We start from the raw sequence: 16,143 nt of genomic DNA, 5'->3' as shown, positions 1-16,143 counted from the left end.
GCACAGATTTCTACTGGTCTGATGTCCATTCCTTGTGTTCTTTAGCCCGAACAAGTCTCTTCTGCTTGTCTGTCCTTAGCAGTGGTTTCCTAGCAGCTATTTTACCATGAAGGCCTGCTGCACAAAGTCTCCTCTTAACAGTTGTTGTAGAGATGTCTGCTGCTAGAACTCTGTGTGGCATTGACCTGGTCTCTAATCTGAGCTGCTGTTAACCTAAGGCTGGTGACTCGGATAAACTTATCCTCAGAAGCAGAGGTGACTCTTGGTCTTCCTTTCCTGGGGCGGTCCTCATGTGAGCCAGTTTCTTTGTAGCGCTTGATGGTTTTTGCAACAGCACTTGGGGACACTTTCAAAGTTTTCCCAATTTTTCGGATTGACTGACTTTAGTTTCTTAAAGTAACGATGGCCACTCGTTTTTCTTTACTTAGCTGCTTTTTTCTTGCCATAATACAAATTCTAACAGTCTATTCAGTAGGACGATCAGCTGTGTATCCACCAGACTTCTGCACAACCTAACTGATGGTCCCAACCCCATTTATCAGGCAAGAAATCCCACTTATTAAACCTGACAGGGCACACCTGTGAAGTGAAAACCATTCCCGGTGACTACCTCTTGAAGCTCATCAAGAGAATGCCAAGAGTGTGCAAAGCAGTCATCAAAGCAAAAGGTGGCTACTTTGAAGAACCTAGAGTATAAGACATAGTTTCATTTGTTTCACACTTTTTTTTGTTAAGTATCTAATTCCACATGTGTTAATTCATAGTTTTGATGCCTTCAGTGTGAATGTACAATTTTCATAGTCATGAAAATACAGGAAAATCTTTAAATGACAAGGTGTGTCCGAACTTTTGGTCTGTACTGTGTGTGTGTGTGTGTGTGTGTGTGTGTGTGTGTGTGTGTGTGTGTGTGTGTGTGTGTGTGTGTGTATGTAAGACGCTGCGGATTATAAGTGGCACCCCAAATTTTGAGGAGGAAAAATAGGAAAAAAAACTTTTTTTTAATAAATTGGTGGTGCTTCTTATAATCCATGCGGCTTATTGCTTACCGGGGGGTGGTGGCTGCGGTGAAGCGGGGTCCCAGGCTCGCTGCTGGAGGAGGTAGGAGTGGAGCGTTGCTGCTGGCTGGGATGAGGGGGTGTGCAGGTGTCCTGTGCTGCAAGGGGGGCCTCCGGTGCTGCGGGGGGGGGGCGGCTCTGCTGACCTTTTGTGAAAGGCCAGAGCCCCCCCGGCAGTTCGTTCATGCTTTCCTGTGTGGTGGACTTTGGGAAGATAGCCGCTGGGAGGCGGCGCATGCGCAGATGGAGATCTTGGGGCCAAGATCTCGAGAGATGAGATCTCAGCGCTGAAATCTCATCTCCTGAGATCCCGGCGGCCATTTTCCCATAGTCCATCGCACAGGAAAGCATGAACGAACTGCATCGGAGACTCCAGCATCACCCTGGGCAGCAGCGGACAACCTGGGCAGTGGCTGCGGCCAGCCCCTCATCCCAGCCGGTAACGGTCAGCGGTATATCCACTTTGTAACATGCACCCTCTTTTCCCCCCCAAATTTGGGGGAAATAAAGTGCGTCTTACAAAGCGAAAAATACGTTGTGTGTGTGTGTGTGTGTGTGTGTGTGTGTGTATATGTATGTATATATATATATATATATATATATATATATATATATATTCTCTCAATTTTATGTCAATGTTCCATTCCAGTTATCTTCATTCATTTGGAAACGACGACTGCCAGTTAGGATTTAGTTTTAGTTACCTTGCTGTAAAAATGTTACACCCCCTCCTCGGCCTAAGCCCCTTGGTCCTGCCATTTGGTGCCCTGTAGTCCTGAAAAGACACTCCTTGTCACTAAAGGACCCCAGTACAGCTCCCAATATGGCTGCCTCTAGGGAGTATTTGCACATCGTGCAGTTGAGGGATTGCGCACATTTCTCATTTCATGGATCTTTATTTATATGTTTGACTTCATTTTGTATGGTTAACATTAAAAGTCATATCCTGAAATAATGCAGTGTAAACTTTGCTTTAATAAATGTTTGTTTTGTAATATATTGTTTACATTTCTAGTTTGTCTTTTTTTTGCTGTTTGTTTTAAGCTTTTTGTAATCATACCTCTGGTGTTTTGGCAATAGTTGTTTTACATAAAAAATCACATGTCAGGTCCCCTGCATACTTGAATGCCAGCAGCGTTGTACAGCCGGCACCTGCTCCTAACGGGAAGAGTTGGCGCCGATCACTGCTGTTAAACCATTTAAATGCTGCTGTAATTTTTGGTGTCAGACTTAAAGGGGCATTCCCATCTCCAAGATCTGTCACTATAGAAGTGGTCAAAACCATTGCCGCCTAATAAGGGCCTGCAATGGCCTTCACATGGGGTAAGAGACATAGCAAATCAGAAAAACTATACTACATCTCTAATTAGAGGTATTTGCGAATCTTATTATACCTAATATATTATGAGATAGGAACTTGGAGATGGAAATACCCTTTTTAACCCTTTAACGACCGCCAATACGCCTTTTTAACGCCGGCAGTTAAGGGTACTTATGCCTCAGCGCCGCTTTTTAACGGCACTGAAAATGAAGTGTATAGCGCCCCCCAGAGTCGGAATTTCTCCGGGGTCTCGACTATCGGAGGTAGCTGAGCCCCCCAGAGATCATGATGCGGGTGGCTTTTTACCGACCCCAGTGTTGAGATCGCTGTTATTAATGTTTATAACTGCGCCCGCAAAAAAAAAGTCTGATTTTTCCATTTAATTTCTCCTTTGATGTGATTGCACATCAGAGATGAGAGAAATGGGATCCCCCACCGGTACCTACAGAGTCCCTGCATTCACCCATGAAGCCCCCCGGGGGCGCCGATGTCGTCTTCTGGGAGAAAATTGTGGCCGCATGCGCAGTGCGCCCGTCAAGATCTGCTGGCCGGCAACAATAGGAAAATGTTCCTATTGATTCATTTTGATCACTGTGATTGACCCTATCACAGTGATCAAAATAAAAAAAAATTGTAAATTAATCCCCCCTTAGGGAAAAATAATAAAATTAAAAAAATGTATTTATTTCCATTAGGGTTGGGCTGTGGTGACGGGTGGGAGTAAGGGTTATGGCTAGGGCTGCAATTCTCAAAATTTTTGCCAAATTTTCATTTTTTTCATAAATAAACACAAGTCATATAGAAGAAATTTTAACACTAACATGAAGTACCATATGTCACAAGAAAATCTCGGAATCAGTAGGATACGTTGAAGCGTTCCAGAGCTGTAACCTCATAAAGTGACAGAGGTCAGAATTGTAAAAATTGGCCCGGTCATTAAGTACCAAATTGGCTCTGTCGCTAGGGGCTTAATGCCTTCCCCAAGTGGGTCTATATTGCTTCTTCCAATGGTCACGGGAGGGACTCTCGTAGTCTAGTGATGGCTGTCCCCATAACACGTTAACGTTACACCAATGGTCAATAACAGTAAGTCACCTTGCCTCTTTCCCAGAATATTCTGGATATTATTCCGAGTAGACGATTTATAACTTGTATAGTTCAACCATCAATCTCAGACTTGTTAGGGTCCGTCCTGACCGTGGTGTTCGGCACAGTAAACCTCCCTTGGTATTCTTCCTACAGATCGTGTCGACAGCTCGTCTTATTCACCGCACTACAGACAGGTCTAACAGGTTGGACCTGACGACTGTTCAAATAAACCCAAATCTATGAAGTGCTATGAGAAATTTTGGATAATTAATGAAGAGTTATTTTCCATAGCACTGAAGCAGAACCGAGGTTGTCTAAACGTGATTCCTGATGCCTTCTATGTCCCTCCCCCGACACAGATCTTTTAAGCACATGTCTGAAAGAAAGGAAATTCCACAGCAAATTTGGAGTCTTCAGCTCCAGCCAAGTGACGTGTCCGTTTAGGAGAAACTTTTTAGCATGAAGTAGTTCACCTTTAAAGCCTTAGACAAGAAGCAACTGAACGCATCGGACAAACAGTCTAGAGACCTGGTCTGCAACAAGGGGACAAACCTCCGATCTGGTTTCTTAAAGATACAGAGGAACAAAAAAAAAAAAAAAAAAAAAGGCCACCTGTAAAATTGCAACTATTGTAATTTTAAAAGAACTGAACTAATCCAAAGCAATTGTAGTTTGTTATAATACTATAATTTAGTTATTGGAAAGGAAAAAAAAAAAAAAAAATCTCCCGCCCGAACAGGGACTTGAACCCTGGACCCTCAGATTAAAAGTCTGATGCTCTACCGACTGAGCTATCCGGGCTTCTGTAGCAGCCTGGTTATGACACTATTGTGAGTTTGCTCACAGAGAGACCAGATTTTCTGAGTTGCCTGGAAAAATCTGGTTTCACATGTTATTCTGTCAACCGATTTTTTTTTTACACAATCCGATAATTCACCTGAAAAAGAGGGAACTAGCCTCATAGATTGGACCACACTCGCCTATTATCGGTGTGCAAAAAAAGTCTTCTGATTCCGTACAGATCAACGATGTAAAATCTAATTTTCACATTGCCATTATTAACCGAGGAATTCATTTTTTTGGTTTTATAAATTTTATCCACTTCTGATGGGGGAAAAAAAGGGATGACAATACAGATGACGAAAAATTATCCATTTTTTTGCTGGATAAAAATATTATTGTTTTTTTTTTATACACTAGTGTGAACTTTGCCTTAGGATAGATTTTTGGTCTGTGGGACTAGTGTGTAAATGTACAATATACCTTTGATGCCAATCAGTGATGAGAAGCTGATTCTCTCATATTTCCACTAGACGTCCGCGTTTCGTCCTAGGGAATAGTGATGAGCGAGTATACTCGTTGCTCGGGTTTTCCCCAGGTGACCTCCGAGTATTTGTTAGTGTTCGGAGATTAAGTTTTCATCGCGGCAGCCAGGGCCGGACTGGCCATAGGGCAGTTCTGGCAAATGCCAGAAGGGCCGATGGCAGTAGTGGGCCGCTTGAGTGTGCCGCTGTCGGCACTCTTCCCCCCGCTGTTGCGGCACACTCCCGGCCCCGCATTCAACTATACCGGCGTCATAGACGCCAGTACAGTTGAATGCAATGATGGAGGAGAGTGCGTCTGCTGACGCCCCCTCTCCCATCATTCCCCGCTCTGCCTGCCGCTGACACTGCGGGTGCGTGATGACGTCATATCATCGCGCACCTGCTGTGTGACCGGGCGGGCAGACTGCAGCTGCTGAGACCGGAGCCAGAGGAGAGAGGTGAGTAGTGTGTTTGTTTTTTAACAAAGAGTGATGAGTGGATTGTGGAGCTATTGGGGGGGGGGAACTGCCTGCCTGCCTGCATTCCATTCTATGGGGGCTGCCTGCCTGCATTCCATTCTATGGGGTCTGCCTGCCTGCATTCCATTCTATGGGGGCTGCCTGCCTGCATTCCATTCTATGGGGGCTGCCTGCCTGCATTCCATTCTATGGGGGCTGCCTGCCTGCATTCCATTCTATGGGGGCTGCCTGCCTGCATTCCATTCTATGGGGGCTGCCTGCCTGCATTCCATTCTATGGGGGCTGCCTGCCTGCATTCCATTCTATGGGGGCTGCCTGCCTGCATTCCATTCTATGGGGGCTGCCTGCCTGCATTCCATTCTATGGGGGCTGCCTGCCTGCAGTACATTCTATGGGGGCTGCCTGCCTGCAGTACATTCTATGGGGGCTGCCTGCCTGCAGTACATTCTGTGGGGGCTGCCTGCATTACATTCTATGGGGCTGGCTGCATTCCATTCCATGGGCATGTGCTGCATTATATTCTATGGGGCTGGCTGCATTCCATTCCATGGGCCTGTGCTGCATTATATTCTATGGGGCTGGCTGCATTCCATGGGCCTGTGCTGCATTATATTCTATGGGGCTGGCTGCATTCCATTCTATGGGCCTGTGCTGCATTATATTCTATGGGGTTGGCTGCATTCCATTCTATTGGAGCTGTGCTGCATTATATTCTATGGGGCTGTGCTGCATTATATTCTATGGGGCTGTGCTGCATTGCATTCTATGGGGCTGTGCTGCATTACATTCTATGGGGCTGTGCTGCATTATATTGTATGGTAGCTGCCTGCATTATATTCTATGGGGCTGGCTGCATTCCATTCCATGGGCATGTGCTGCATTATATTCTAGGGGGCTGGCTGCATTCCATTCTATGGGAGCTGTGCTGCATTATATTCTATGGGGCTGTGCTGCATTATATTCTATGGGGGCTGTGCTGCATTAAATTCTATGGGGCTGTGCTGCATTATATTCTATGGTGCTGGCTGCATTCCATTCCATGGGCCTGTGCTGCATTATATTCTATGGGGCTGGCTGCATTCCATGGGCCTGTGCTGCATTACATTCTATGGGGCTGGCTGCATTCCATTCTATGGGCCTATGCTGCATTCCATTCTATGGGAGCTGTGCTGCATTATATTCTATGGGGTTGTGCTGCATTATATTCTATGGGGCTGTGCTGCATTGCATTCTATGGGGGCTGTGCTGCATTAAATTCTATGGGGCTGGCTGCATTACATTCTATGGGGGCTGTGCTGTATTACATTCTATGGGGGCTGTGCTGCATTACATTCTATGGGGGCTGTGCTGTATTATATTCTATGGGGGCTGTGCTGTATTACATTCTATGGGGGCTGTGCTGCATTACATTCTATGGGGGTTGTGCTGTATTACATTCTATGGGGGCTGTGCTGTATTACATTCTATGGGGGCTGTGCTGTATTATAGTCTATGGGGGCTGTGCTGCATTACATTCTATGGGGGCTGTGCTGCATTACATTCTATGGGGCTGGCTGCATTACATTCTATGGGGGCTGTGCTGTATTACATTCTATGGGGGCTGTGCTGCATTACATTCTATGGGGGCTGTGCTGTATTACATTCTATGGGACTGGGCTGCATTGCATTCTATGGGTGCTGTGCTGTATTACATTCTATGGGGCTGTGCTGTATTATAGTCTATGGGGGCTGAGCTGTATTACATTCTATGGGGGTTGTGCTGTATTACATTCTATAGGGACTGTGCTGCATTACATTCTATGGGGACTGTGCTGCATTACATTCTATGGGGGCTGTGCTGCATTACATTCTATGGGGGGCTGTGCTGCATTACATTCTATGGGGGGCTGTGCTGCATTACATTCTATGGGGGCTGTGCTGCATTACATTCTATGGGGGCTGTGCAGCATTACATTCTATGGGGGCTGGGCTGCATTACATTCTATGGGGACTGTGCTGTATTATAGTCTATGGGGGCTGTGCTGCATTACATTCTATGGGGGCTGAGCTGTATTATAGTCTATGGGGGCTGAGCTGTAATGTTGGATACAGCTGTAATTATATGTTATATAGTTGTGTTACACTCCCCTCACTTCTTGTAGCCTACAAGTGTACAAAGATATTATACAGTCACCATGCGACAAGTGGGCCTGTGTGACTTTAAATGCCAGGGCTGAATTTTAGTCCCAGTCCGGCCCTGGCGGCAGCTGAATGATTTACAGCTATTAGCCAGGCTGAGTACATGTGGGGGTTGCCTGGTTGCTAGGGAATTCCCATATGTACTCAGGCTGGCTAGTAGCTGTAAATCATTCAGCTGCGGCGAAGAAAACTAAATCTCTGAGCACTAACAAATACTCGGAGGTCACCCGTGCGTGCTCTGGAAAACCCGAGCAACGAGTATACTCGCTCATCACTACTAGGGAACTGTGAGTGCTGCAGCCTTTCAGCAGCCGGTATAACTTTCAGGAGACCATCGAGAGACTGAAGACCAACATTGATTAAATGGCTACAGGATTTAAGAATGGGTTGTCCAATTAGGGTATAGCGGACAGCTGCGGTATTTTCATCCGTTAGGAGATGCTATACACTTAAATTTCAGGTCAGTAAAAAGGGGTATTGTTGGTCACTAAGGGGTCACACAGGTTCTCTGCTTTTGACCTAGTCATCCACTTCCATTTGTTACAAACTACCTCCTTGGCTATCACAGACTTGGCTATCTCCTTGATCTCTTAAGTAGAGTTGGTACTGATCGATTTGCACAACTCGGTCCTTCAACCACATCAGTAATTTGTGGATAGGAGCCCTGAAAACTACCGCTTGGCACTAAGCCCCGCCCCCTTCTGGGACGCGATGATGCCGGATGTGTTAACTCTTCACATCCGGGATGATCGCGCTCTCCCATAGGGCCCTGTGTTATGCCTTGCGGGGACGCTGCGTCCCCGCAAGGTGTACGGACATGCTGCGATCTGAAAAGACGCGCAGCATGTCCGGAGTCGCAGGCCCGCCGCGTGCGGGTTTCCACGCATAGTGGACACGGGATTTCAAAAAATCCCCTCCACTATGCTGGAACATCTGGACGCTGCGTGTTTGACGCTGCAGCTCTGCGCAGCGTCAAACAAGCAGCGTTTACTGACCGTGGACACACACCCTTACCTGACGTCATCTCTGGGCTACTCCTTTGATTAGCGGTTAGGCATGAGATTGTTCTCGGAGCTGCGGTCCACCAGCCAGAGATTACTGACATGGTCGCTGACCAAGTCCTGTAAATTGATGCCTTCCATCTCTACTCCTATTCTAAATTAACACTGAGTTTTTTTTAGATATTTAAGATCACCAAGTTTTTCAAGCAGAAGCCACTTCAGGAAACCCTTTTTCTTTGGCATCTTTTAGACGCCGCCGCAGCCGCAGGAGTTCTCTTTAACAAAGTTGCTTCTGGAAGAAGCAGGCAGCTTTTTTCCAGAACCGTCTCTATAGGAGGTTTTGACGACCTTTTTACTTTATCTTTATAAAGAAAGCAGTTGGCTTCTCAGTGGAAGTCATCCGGAGAAAAAACATGATACTTTTTTTTAACCACTCCAGGGTCTCCACACCTTGAAACGGTTAAAAGAAGTAACAAGAGACCAGGGGTGGATTATCAGAGGGTCAATATGGGCGGTAGCCCAGGGCCCAGTGGCTTGGGGGGCCCTGGGCCACCGCAGATTGACCCTCTGATAATCCGCCGGAGTGTGACTGAATGCCCGGCCCGCCGGCATTTATGTGCCCCGCCCCCCGGACCCGGTGGGCAGAGAGAGGGGGTCCGCATCGGGCCCCTTCTCATCTGCTCACCGGGCCCCTTCAGGCGCTGCGGCGCTTTCCTATTGAGGTGCGGGCGCTCGCCCGCACCTCAATAGTTAACAACAGCCGCCAGCCAGCCAATTGGAGGCTGGCAGCTGAAGTCGGCCGCAGCTCACACGTCACCGGCGTCTGACGTCATTGTCAGTCGCCGGCGAGTGTGCGCGGCTGGAGGGAGCTCGCCGCATGGAGCGCTGGTAAGGTGAGGAGACTGTTTTGTTTTTTTCTTTTTTTTTTTTTATAAGCTAACGGTGGACTGTGGACACATTGGGGGCAATGCTGGAGACACTGGGGCAATGCTGGAGACACTGGGGCAATGCTGGAGGACACACTGGGACAGATTGCTGTAGACACTGGGACAGATTGCTGTAGACACTGGGGCAGATTGCTGTAGACACTGGGGCAGATTGCTGTAGACACTGGGGCAATGCTGGAGACACTGGGGCAATGCTGGAGACACTGGGGCAGATTGCTGTAGACACTGGGGCAATGCTGGAGACACTGGGGCAGATTGCTGGACACACTGGGGGCAATGCTGGAGACACTGGGGCAGATTGCTGGAGACACGGGCAGATTGCTGGAGACACTGGGGCAGATTGCTGGAGACACTGGGGCAATGCTGGAGGACACACTGGGACAGATTGCTGTAGACACTGGGGCAGATTGCTGTAGACACTGGGGCAGATTGCTGTAGACACTGGGGCAATGCTGGAGACACTGGGGCAGATTGCTGGAGACACTGGGGCAATGCTGGAGACACTGGGGCAGATTGCTGGACACACTGGGGGCAATGCTGGAGACACTGGGGCAGATTGCTGGAGACACGGGCAGATTGCTGGAGACACTGGGGCAGATTGCTGGACACACTGGGGGCAATGCTGGACAATTGGACATACTGGGGCAGATTGCAGGACACTGGTGGTAATATGCTGGACACACTGGGGCAATATGCTGGACATACTGGGGCAGATTGTTGAACACACTGTCTGGGGGCAATATGCTGGAGTCAGACACTGGGGCAGATTGCTGGAGACACTGTCTGGGGCAATGCTGGACACACTGGGGCAGATTGCTGGACTGGTTACTGGGGCAATATGCTGGACATACTGGGGCAGATTGCTGGACACACTGGGGGCAGGACTGGAGGCATGGGCAGAATGTAGAGACGGGGCAGAATGAAAGACATGGGGCAGGATTGGATCATGGGGCAGGAGAATACGATGGAGACAGATGGGGCAGGATGGGGAGATCATATGGTGTAGAATGGATACTCATGAGTGCAGGATGGGAGAACATATGGCAGGAGCCAGGAATGAGACACACGGGGCCAGGGTGGGGAATATTATTGCCATAGGGGCTAATTAAGGGATATTATTACTGCAGTGATGTATTTCTTTTATTTTTTGAGTATACTGTTTTAAATGGGGGGGGCGGTCCTGTTACTGTGCAGAGTGACTCTATATCGCCTTTTTTTCTCCATGTGTAATGTAGAAGTTGTGAAAAATTAAGTAATGTGTTCTGCAAGCAGAGCTCGAGATAACTGTGTTATTTCCTGCAGAAACGAGTCCTGGCTGGAAGAAATGATGGCGGTCTGTGCTGGATGAAAGATGAAGGACTTCACCTAGAGATGTCATTGGTGAGTCAGTGTTAGCTATACATTGACACTATACACTATACTATATACAGAGCTCCTGTGTACAATGTCACCAGTGATCTCTGTATTACCTCTACACAGACACTGCATACTAAGTATAGATCTCCTGTGAATACTGGCACTTATGGTGATAGTATTGTGTTTTTTTTTTTATTATTACTGATCAGTATTGTAGTATTCAGTCACTATGTGGTGGTAATATGTGGCCTGGAAATGGTGTTGTGGTATTTGTCCCTTGAATGTGCTATTTGGTCACCAAGTGGTGGTAATATGTGGTCTTGACATGGTGCAGTGGTATTTGTTCCTTGTATGTGATATTATTCGATCACTGTGTTTGTAATTTGTGGTCTGGTCATGGCGCGGTGGTATTTGTTCCTTGTATGTGATATTATTGGTCAAAATATACCTAAATTATATTGCAGATTTTAACAAATATTTAATAGGTCATAGTAGAGTAGGGCCCGGCCATTTTTCTGGAATAATCTGGTTTGGGTATAATATGACACCCCCCCCCCCCCGTCACATGACACCCCCCCCCATCACATGACCCCCCCGTCACATGACCCCCCCGTCACATGACCGGGGGGGCCCACAGTGTCTGAACAGCCCGGGGCCCTGGCTACCCTTAATCCACCCCTGCAAGAGACTGAACATGCGCCATGCATTTGTTTATTGTTTTGAATGGTTTATTAGATGTTTTGAGGTGGAAACTGCCCGAAAAGGTATTATGTGCACGTAGCCTTGGAGGGTTTTTGGAGGAGGTTCTTTTACTTAAGTGTTTTCTGAAGCAGTTTTGGAAGAGCTTTTTTTTTTGCAGCCTTTAGATTGGACAGTGCCTATTCTCTGAGAGGGTTCCTTCAGGACCCGTTTTAAAGTGTCATGCATTTTTTATCTTTTCCACAATGTGTTTCTCAAAATGTCTTCCGAGAAAAAAAACTCTTTAATATGAACAGCAATGTGGAAAAGTTTTCCAATTGCCTCTAAAACATTCAGTCTAGAAAAAAGCCTTTCTGTGAACATAGCCTCATATTCTGTTAGGCTGTGTGCACACGTTGCTTTTTTTTTTCAAGTTTTTTATAAAAACTCAATAAAAACACATAAAAAAGGCATACATATGCATCCTATCATTTAGAATGCATTCTGCAATTTTTGTGCACATGATGCTTTTTTTCTGCGAAAAAAACGCATCGCCTAAAAAACACAGCATGTTCATTAATTTTGTGGGTTTTTTCGTGTTTTTCCTGCTATATAATGCATTGGGAAAGCTCCGGAAAAAAACGCATGGGTATTTCTTGCAGAAAATGTCCGGTTTTCTTCAGGAAAGTCCTGCAAGAAATCCTGACATGTGCGCACACCCTTACTGTCCCTTAAGACCTGTCTCTTATCTATCTTTGGTGTTGGACCCATGGCTTTCCACATCACTTGTATGCCAAAGACACTGAACTTTACTTCTCTGGTCTAGATATTTTCTGCTATCCTGAATATACGAATCATATATAGCCTCCTCCCAGTTCCTTACGCTCAGTATGAAAATCCCATCCACTTTAAGGCCGGGGTCATACTTGCTAGTGTGATGCGAGAAACTGTCATCAATACCCAGCACTGCCGCCGGCACTTGGACTGGAGCGTGAGGCTGCATGTATTTCTATGTAGCTGAACGCACCGGTCCCGAGTGCCGGGTATTGATGCGAGAGGCTCACGCAAGTTTCTCGCATCACACTTGCAAGTGTGACCCCGGCCTAATGGAACTGAAAGATGCTGCGTTTTTTTCCTCATGGAAAGTACACAGCGTCATAAACTGGCTATAGGGCAACGAAAATGCTCATATGTACCCTCGTCTCCTGCCTAGACTATTATTATTTATTGTTATAGCGCCATTTATTCCATGGCGCTTTACATGTGAGGAGGGGTATACATAATAAAAACAAGTACAATAATCTTAAAAAATACAAGTCATAACAGGTACAGTAGGAGAGAGGACCCTGCCCGTGAAGGCTCACAATCTACAAGGGATGGGTGAGAATACAGTAGGTGAGGATAGAGCTGGTCATGCAGCGGTTTGGTCGATCAGTGGTTACTGCAGGTTGTAGGCTTGTCGGAAGAGGTGGGTCTTCAAGCTCTTTTTGAAGGTTTCTATGGTAGGCGAGAGTCTGATGTGTTGTGGTAGAGAGTTCCAAAGTAGGGGTGATACGCGAGAGAAATCTTGTATACGATTGTGGGAAGAGGAGATAAGAGGGGAGTAGAGAAGGAGATCTTGTGAGGATCGGAGGTTGCGTGTAGGTAAGTACCGGGAGACAAGGTCACAGATGTATGGAGGAGACAGGTTGTGGATGGCTTTGTATGTCATGGTTAGGGTTTTGTACTGGAGTCTCTGGGCAATAGGGAGCCAGTGAAGGGATTGACAGAGGGGAGAGGCCGGGGAATAGCGAGGGGATTAGTCGGGCAGCAGAGTTTAGAATAGATTGGAGGGGTGCGAGAGTGTTAGAGGGGAGGCCATAGAGCAGGAGGTTGCAGTAGTCAAGGCGAGAGATGATGAGGGCATGGACTAGGGTTTTTGCAGATTCTTGGTTGAGGAATGTACGGATTCGGACTACTGAAACATCCTTCTCAGGGGCCTCCTATCAATCAGGTCAACTACCCCTCCCTTCATTCTTCCTTTCTCAGTCCTTTTCATGGTTAACCATTGTGTGTAGAATTCAGCTGAAGGTGTTAAGAATGAGGTACAAGGCTGTCCCCTCCTAACCGTCTGCTACCTCCTGTTGCTCACCTTCTTTCTACTCCTCACACAACTGTCTCCAGGGTTTTTCCCCCTCCTCTGATCAGACCCCATCACCTCCCCACACATATCAGATTCATCTCTACTTTGTAGTCCACTGCAAGTTATATTTAAATTTCTGACTTTTTGCAGTAACCAAGTGCAGTTCTTCTAACAGCCACCAGATGCTACTAAAGTAACACCAAAAATGTGTGTAGCCTGTAGCAAAAAGCTGAAACACCATCTGCAATTGTAGTATTGTGGCTTTTAGCTGCGCGCTTGGCAGCAGCTCTTAACTTTGATACGACCTGTGGCATTCAAGTATCTTAAGAGAGGAAGTTGACTGGAACCCTATAGCGCCATCTGTTGGAAGCAGCAATCCTCCAAGTCACTATCAACCCTTTAACGAGCCTTGCAATATGACTTAAGATAAAAGCCAAATAAGAATCTCAATTTGCAGGCACTGGTTATTTAATTTATTCACTTATATAGCGCTATTAATTACACAGCGCCTTGCACACATTATCATCTCTGTCCCCATTAGGGCTGAAATCTAAATTCCTTATCAGTATGTCTTTGGAGTGCTGGAGGAAACCAGAGAACCCGGACAAAACCCATGCAGACACGTTTCTGGGTATTGCCGCTTGTCAGTACAAAGTAAAAGATCTGATTTGGCAAGGTGAAAGGCTCTGAACTGGGGTCTAAAGGGTAAGATTTCTCCTTGTGGAGAGTGACATACTGGTCCTTGCATGCCAATGTATAGTGGCTTGCAATGCGCCACTGGGAAAAATAAATATGCAAATTGCCTCTTCAGAGAGGAAGAGGACTAGAACTCTATAGCGCCACCTATTGGACAAGGACAAACGTTAGACCACAGTCCAGAGCCTCTCACCTAGCCAAATCAGATATCACCTTTGCACTGATGAATAATAATACTCCGAAACACCGTGTCTGCAAATTGAGATTCTGGTTTGGCTTTTATCTTAAGTCATATTGCAAGGCTCGTTAAAGAGTCGATAGTGACTTGTAGGATCGCTACTTCCAACAGGTGGTGCTATAGAGTTCAAGTCCTCATCCTCTCTGAAGAGACAATTTGCATATTTAATTTCCCACAGGAGCATTGCATAAAGAATAAGACTCCTCACATTGGCATGCCAGGCCTGGGATGTCACTCTCCACAAGGAGAAACCTTACCCCTTAGACCACAAGTATCTTAATAAGTAGTGATGAGCGAGTATACTCGTTGCTCGAGTTTTCCAGAACACGCTCGGGTGACCTCTGAGTATTATTATTATTATTATTATTTATTGTTATAGCGCCATTTATTCCATGGCGCTTTACAAGTGAGGAGGGGTATACATAATAAAAACAAGTACAATAATCTTGAACAATACAAGTCATAACTGGTACAGTAGGAGAGGACCCTGCCCGCGAAGGCTCACAATCTACAAGGGATGGGTGAGAATACAGTAGGTGAGGGTAGAGCTGGTCATGCAGCGGTTTGGTCGATCGGTGGTTACTGCAGGTTGTAGGCTTGTCGGAAGAGGTGGGTCTTCAGGTTCTTTTTGAAGGTTTCGATGGTGGGCGAGAGTCTGATGTGTTGTGGTAGAGGGTTCCAGAGTAGGGGTGATACGCGAGAGAAATCTTGTATACGATTGTGGGAAGAGGAGATAAGAGGGGAGTAGAGAAGGAGATCTTGTGAGGATCGGAGGTTGCGTGTATTTGTCACTGTTCCGAGATTTAGTTTTCATTGCGGCAGCTGACTGATTTACAGCTACTAGCCAGACTGAGTACATGTGGGGGTTGCCTGGTTGCTAAGGAATCCCCACATCTAATCAAGCTGGCTAGTAGCTGTAAATCATTCAGCTGAGGTGATGAAAACTCAATCTCCGAGCAGTCATAAATACTCGGACACCACCCGAGCGTGCTCTGGAAAACCCGAGCAACGAGTATACTCGCTCATCACTATTAATAAGCATTAGCACCGATATCTATCTATTATCTTGGAACATCTTTAACACATAAAATGCATTCCAGAAACTACTGGTTTTTATACTGGTACTCCATTGAGTACAGACACCATGATGAAATTTCACGGCCAAATCTCATCTCTTAAGACTTCCCTCTTCTGTGTCTTCAGGAGAATTTCCCAACACGATGCCCATAAAACTAAAAGTATCATTATACATTTGTCCCCGCATTATGTGCCTTCACAGTAATACACACCCGACCATCGAATATGACGGGAGATTTAATCTTTGGCTCCTTCATGGAGCGCTTACTGTTGCCTGCCATCTTGGCTGCCTCTAATCTCATCATGCTGCCGCACGTTGGAGTGGTGGCTGATTGGCGCTCCTCTGCCTCAGTCTTTGCACTCGAGTGCTCATATGTATCCAAGTCTGAGAGATGCCAATCATTTGACTATAGGAAGTAGGGAGCGGCCTCTCCCGGACATTTCTCTGCGGACTGGAACAAATCCTTTGGCAGCACACATGTGCAGGCCCGATTAAAACTATATACTGTAATGTATAGTACTGAAGTATGCAATATAAGTAGACCAAAAAATAATAGTACAATTTTTGTTACAAAATTACTTTAAATTTAAAAAAAATCTCC

At 46.3% G+C, this 16,143-nt stretch overlaps 1 non-coding gene across 1 annotated transcript; it reads right to left on the bottom strand.

Annotated features, from left to right (window-relative positions):
• Positions 1–4,193: 4,193 nt before the first annotated feature.
• TRNAK-UUU (transfer RNA lysine (anticodon UUU)) lies at positions 4,194–4,266 on the bottom strand. The gene has a single exon. It is a non-coding gene; the product is annotated as a tRNA-Lys (tRNA).
• Positions 4,267–16,143: the final 11,877 nt, after the last annotated feature.

The sequence above is a fragment of the Ranitomeya variabilis genome, chromosome 5, assembly GCF_051348905.1.
Source record: "Ranitomeya variabilis isolate aRanVar5 chromosome 5, aRanVar5.hap1, whole genome shotgun sequence".
Classification (NCBI taxonomy): domain Eukaryota; kingdom Metazoa; phylum Chordata; class Amphibia; order Anura; family Dendrobatidae; genus Ranitomeya; species Ranitomeya variabilis.
This window is presented reverse-complemented; position numbering and strand designations above follow the sequence as displayed.